We start from the raw sequence: 6,792 nt of genomic DNA on the forward strand, positions 1-6,792 counted from the left end.
CAGAGACAGACAGTACCAAAAAAAAAACTGGACATTGTTGCCACTAGTTTAGAAATCTACTTTTCTCCGTCATTGGCATTGCATTTCTTTCTGTCAGCGAATGAGTGAGTGAATCAGTCAGCCAGTTGTGTATGGAGCCGCTGACGCAGCTTAAAATTCGCTTGGATAGATCGAAGAGAGTGACGTGGCCTACAGTCTCTCACACCAATACTTGCAATGTGTAAATATTGCAAAGTCAACATACGACATTCTTATGGGACATGCACGTGTCTTAGCGGAGATATACGGACATAGCTCTGGAATAGGTAGGTATATGGAGGGGGTGGAAGATGGAGAACTGAATGGGAGAGAAGCTGGTGTCTGTTATCTTACACTCATAACAGCTTGGGGGTAGTTGGGGGTTGGGGCAGGTGGGGGTAGGTTGGGGGGTATGGGGTAGGTTGGGGGTAGGATGGGGGTAGGTTGGGGGTAGGTTGGGGTAAGATGGGGGTAGGTTGGGGCTAGGATGGAGGTAGGATGGAGGTAGGTTGGAGGTAGGTTGGAGGTAGGATGGGGGTAGGTGGTTGGGAGATGAACAGGGAATCTTTCTGTAAATAGCATAAGGAATCTCAACACGCCCTCTGTGGTAGACGCTGCAGAAGGACCCACCTTAAGGCTCGCCACGACGTGATACTTTGTTGTCTATAAGGCGTCGAGGATGATGGAAAACCTGGCAGGTGTTTGTTAGACATAAACAGAGGAAAGATGTCTAACCTCTTCCTCGTGTGGAATTAATAAGACATTTAACTGAGGAACTTTTACTGAGACATATATGTGTGTGTGAAAAACTTGACAAGGAACTGGACCTCTGAGAAGTATTACACATCCATCTAATAATATTCCCCACTATTCTCTGTATGTGTAATGAGTAACACCACACATTAATGACTATTCCCATTCGTATGTTGTTGAGACCTTATGTTTATCGAGTGAGGAAGCCATCAATGACCAGGTTTGAGGTGTAGCTGTAATAAATGTTTATAATCCTTTAATGCACTACAGGGACCACGTTAGTGTGTTTTAGTGCTAACATGTCATTGATTCACGAGAGGGATACTGACTCCCAAGCTAAGAGTAACATAGTAATGGTACTTTATTTTTGGTTCATTACACGATGAGACAAATTCTGGGGGATACGTCTCAGCCGTATGTCAGTTCTTCGTTCAGTTGGTATTTTCATAGAACAGACTGTGGTTTTATAGCCAAGGGGATGTCTTGTCAACCCACAGAGCAGACTACAAGAGGAGACCCCATGCAGAAAAAAACATAATCAAAATATAAAGTTGTTATTGCATGATGATAAAAGACAAAATATAATTAATTTTGTGTTTTTGTGTACGTGTATTTGTTTATTTGCTCACTTCATACTTTCGCCAACACATTTTCACTTCATTTTGCAGAGAAAAATAACAAAAACACCACGAATGAGGCTTAAAAAACGGGACAAAACACAATGCTTGTTATATGTCCTCACAGGCGCGATTCTGTCTCTTTGCTTGAAGCTTAAACTCACCATAGAGAATTAGTAGTTAGTACACAAGGAACAAAAGAACGTTAATTGTCCTTCCCTTCCCCCCCACCCACCATCTCAAGTCCCTGCTTTCCTATATAACCTATAGTCACATGTTCAACGTCATATTATACTGTATATACACACAAATTTATTTCTATATTTACGAATCTCAAACACAAACTCACCGATACGAATTGAAAAAAGAAAAGAAAAAATCCTTCATTATTTTGGTGTTGTGATATTGAAAGTTATGTAAAGGATAAATAAGTTTCTTTCATATATAGAAAACGAGACGAGACAGAAGACGTAAATCTCATTCACTTTACTTTTTTTGTTTTTCTCGTTTTAAATGGTTCGTCTGGGATCACTTAATGTCCAGTTCACAAGACATCGATTAAATGGACAAACAAACATTTTTACATGATAAGAGGATAATAAATTTAATCCCTTTGAGGTTAATATATATCACAGGGTTAAAATTCCATTATCTTACGATTTTGAAGTTGAATTCTTAAATAAACCGAAGATAAGTTTTTCTAATGGACTAAAATCAACTCCTTTAATGCTTGGATAACGTTGTGATCTTTACAAGTACACAAGTCAGTTAGGGAGGAAGAGAAATTACCCTAAGAACGTTTGAGAATCTATCTAAAGTGTGTAGAAAAGTTCCCACAGCACTAGTTAGAGAGGGGGGGGGGAAAAGTTAACTTGATATAATAATGAGAATGTTAAGTGAGACAGACATTCTTACGGCATATAAATCGAGGAAGATGGGGAGGGGAAGAGAAGGCGGAGAGGAGGAGGAAGAGGAGAAGGTGGAGAGAAGGAGGAGGAAGAAGAGAAATATTCAACTCATTCATGTTTTGAGAAATTATTTTTATCGTCAAGTTCCACCAACACCCCCCCACCCTCTCCCCCCCCTCTCCCCCCCCCCCCTTCCTCCACCCCGACGGTCACTCATTTGAAGAAAAAACAAGAGTATAATAATAATGATAATACTCACTACAAAACCATTCAGAAAACACTATGATAAATCAAACAATTTCTTGCCATCTGCACCAGTAACAATATACAGTAGGTTTCCCATACTTGTTGTGGTGATTGTTGGATTTTTTTTTTAACTTAGTTGTGTTTATTAGACAAACAAAAACGTTTCTCGCTAGATTTTCAAGTCAGTTCATACGATCATATTTTACCGAGTCAGTTAATCTTAGCTTACTATAGGTTCATACTAGCTTGTGTTATGAAAGCTAATGATCATTATTAAACTGTTTAATAATTATATAATGACGCCATTCTTGCCATTAAACATTAATTATCGTCATTCACGTCACCACAATAAACCCTAGACGCTCCTACGACTATTTTCTGCAAGACATATGTATGTATGTATGTATGTATGTATGTATGTATGTATGTATGTATGTGTATGTATATATGTATAACACGTCCTTGCTGTTGCTACGGAGACAAAATAAGGGAGAACTTCTCATATGTATTAATATTTCAATTGAGGAAGAAATTTAGATTTTCTCTTCATTACCTCGAGGTTGGTCTTCGTTAAGTAGCGAAGAAGCTGTTGGCCAGTCTTAAATAAGGAACCTAACCTAACCTAATCTAACCTAACCTAACCTAACCTAATCTAACCTAATCTAACCTAACCTAATCTAACCTAACCTAATCTAACCTAACCTAACCTTTATCATAATACTCGTTTATATAAGAGGGCAATTATATTTATTTATTTACATTACTTATCGTTATTTATTTATTTATTTATTTATTTACGTGTTAGGATATATTTTATGTGTGTGTATGTATGTGTGTGTGTGCGTTTTCATGGTACTGTAAACTGTATGTATAGATATTCCAGAAGTTGCTTGTTTAACATGTACTGTAAAAATGAATAACTGGTTTCATAAAAATACATTTTGTCAATTACGTAAACAGAAGCAGATGTTATGTTATGTTATGTTAATTTAGATATACAACATTCTATTTGTAATTTCGTATGATCGTGTTTACAACAAAGTTCTGTTTAATCTATACGAGTGGATGTTATTGCAGTAACATGTATTAAACAATGAAAAGAGGTGTATAGCGTTGTATATTATGTGTATAGTTATAAGGGCAGATATGACGAACTGTATTATTATTATTATTATTATTATTATTATTATTATTATTATTGTCATTATTATTATTATTATTATTATTATTATTATTATTAGTATTATTATTATCATTATTATTATCATTATTAATATTAGTATTATTTTCTTTCTATTTTCATTGTGATTTGAAAGTTGTAATTAGTTGTATTAGTCATTTAGTGTATTGTTATAGGTTAATAAGTCAGTCAGCACGTCCCAGAATATTAATACAAGTTTTGAGTCAATATTGCATTAACTAAACTGTATAATATTTTGTCTGTATGAACGTTGACGAAAGACTTGGGTGAACAGTAATAATGAATGATTTAGTGAATAATGGTGATTTTTATTTTATTTTTTTTACTTTTTTTACATAACACGGATTATCCCCCTGGGCATATAGTTACTTTAAGTTAAGTGTCTGTAACTAGCAATTAGGTAGTTATGACTCAGTTCTACGAGTTCAGAATCCCCTCGAATTATGTAGTATAGTAAGTTGATGTGTTTTTATTTGTTTGTTAAAAATTTTGTAAGTAGGGTGAAAGAGGGAGGGACATACGCCAAACAAAGTCATTTATCTTTTATGTTCTGCGTGATTAAACGAGAGTGGGGACGCTCTCTGATTGGCTAATTTGTGGATAGAGTAATGAAAGCAATTATCACATTGGCTGACTGTTGATGTAGTATTTAAAAGCCAGTCCTTGATTGGTTGATATAGATATAGTATCAAAGATGCTGCTCCCTCATTGGCTGATATTGATGTAACAGCTAACAGGTTTCCTGATTGGCTGGTATTGATGTAATAGCTAAGACGTTTCCTGATTGGCTAATATAAATGTAGTATCAAAGACGTTCCCTGATTGGCTGATAATATAAGTCTTCATACTAAAGCCGTTTCTTGATTGGCTAACTATAAATGCATGACTACTGTGATCGTCTTCCATTGGACAGTGTTTTCATAAAGACTCAATGTGATTGGTTCATTGAGGAATGAATCAACGTTTGGCATTTGTTTCATGAGAGCGAATCACAAAACGATATTAATAAAACCGTATTTCCTCTCTACCTCTTAATATTTGTTCTTATTATTTTTCTTATTTTTGTCATTTTGTAAAGTATGAAAATAAACACAACTCTTTAATTATAACCTTTTGTTTATCCTCTAACGAAAAGCTGAAACATTTCTACAGTACGTTCTTATTAATGTCTACCGTATGAACATTGTTTATATACCTGCAGTGTCTATGTACATTGTTTGTATACCTGCACTGATTATGGACTATACATTGTACAAACAGACACGACAAATGGGCCCCAATCCTTAGGGGGTCCCATTTCAAACACATAGAACGGGGCCCCGATAAGAATGGTCCCATATACTGATGGTTAGATCATGCCAAGTTGGGCCCTCATTTGAACTACTGCATATTTACGGAGTCAAATAATACAAGGGGCCCATAAAGAACAAGGTCCCATAAAGACAAGGGCCCATTAAGGCAGGGGCCCATCAACACAAGGGGCCTATTAAGACAGGGGCCCATTAAGACAGGGGCCCACCAATACAAAGGGTCTATTAAAACTGAGTTGCACCATTTGAATAAAGTATTAAATCCTTACAACGCATAAGATTTAATGGGCTTCAAATATATCCCCACACTTAAAATGACCGCGTGACCCAATTCGTAAAAGGTCACTTGTTAGCCTCTTACGCTAGTTTGAGAGAGAGAGAGAGAGAGAGAGAGAGAGAGAGAGAGAGAGAGTACAGTAGAGTAAGCGGGCGTGTTTACTGTTAGCGGCTCAGCACATACCGTTAGTATCATCAGCATCACCGCGGCGCGCACTGACCAAGACCTGACTGTCATAGAAAACGAACACTAAATCATCATTAAAGAAAACGGAAAAAATTAAAGTAGTAACTAAACAAATTTGATGGCTTACACACGAGGAGGAAACTCGTGTATATTAACGTATGGAAAAACGTGCGTCCAAAAAGTAACAACTATAATGAGTAATGACGTGGAAGGTCAGATTTAACTCCCAATAATTGAGAGAAATAAGGTTAACATGACATTTAGATAGAATGAGAGATTTATTGTGTTTTTTCTTATAAGATTTGGATCACATGAAGAAAAGACAACTCAACTTATTTCACCTGATGATTAAACACCCCAACAATAAGTGGGTTGGGTTAGGTTAAGTTGGGTTGGTTAAGTTGTGTTGGTTTAGTTAGGGTTGATTAGTCAAGGTTAGGTTAAATAAGATTAGGCAAGGAGAATCGACCCAAAGGAATGCGAGTTCAATATTGCTGGATATGACTCCTTTACGAACCTTTCTCAAGAAACTTGCGAGAGGGGTGTGGTTATTTATGCTAGGCAAGACCTTAGAGCCAGCCAGGCGAGGGTACAGGGAGAGGATGTTTTTGAAGAGTCCAAGTGGTGTAAAATTAAACTAAAGGGAGGGGGACTTACTTATTGTAGGGTGTATCTACAAATACTCAAACTGTGGCCCACTAAATCAAAGGAACTTAAGAGCCTTAATAGACAACGCGGCGATGCTCAACCCTAGCCACCTCCTTATCATGGGGGACTTTAACTATGGCGACATCGACTGGAGAAACGAGTTCACCCCAAGTGACTTGTATAACCCTGCTACTCTTTTTGTAGAAACTCTGAGAGATAATTTTCTGTTCCAACATGTTAGACACCTGACACATTACAGAGGGGAGCAAACACCCAAGCCACTAGACCTCATCATAACAAACGAGGAGGGTATGGTGGCCAAACTGGAACACCTTGCCCCAGTTGGCACCAGTCACCATATAGTGTTGTCATTCAGATTTAACTGTTACCGAGTTCAAGATAAGGCCAGGCCAAGGTGCAAATATTACAAGGGAAATTACAACGGGATGAGGGAAGAGACGAGGGGTATCCACTGACCTGACTCATTAAGGCACAAGAACGCGGACACTACGCTGAATATCATAACTAGTAAAGTGACCCATTTGATCGATAAAAAATATACCAAATACCAAACCCAGTGCCTCTAGGAATATGAGGGGATCCCTACACATGAACCACGCGGCGGTCG

The sequence above is a fragment of the Homarus americanus genome, unplaced genomic scaffold (genome assembly GCF_018991925.1).
Source record: "Homarus americanus isolate GMGI-L3 unplaced genomic scaffold, GMGI_Hamer_2.0 scaffold17016, whole genome shotgun sequence".
Lineage (NCBI taxonomy): Eukaryota > Metazoa > Arthropoda > Malacostraca > Decapoda > Nephropidae > Homarus > Homarus americanus.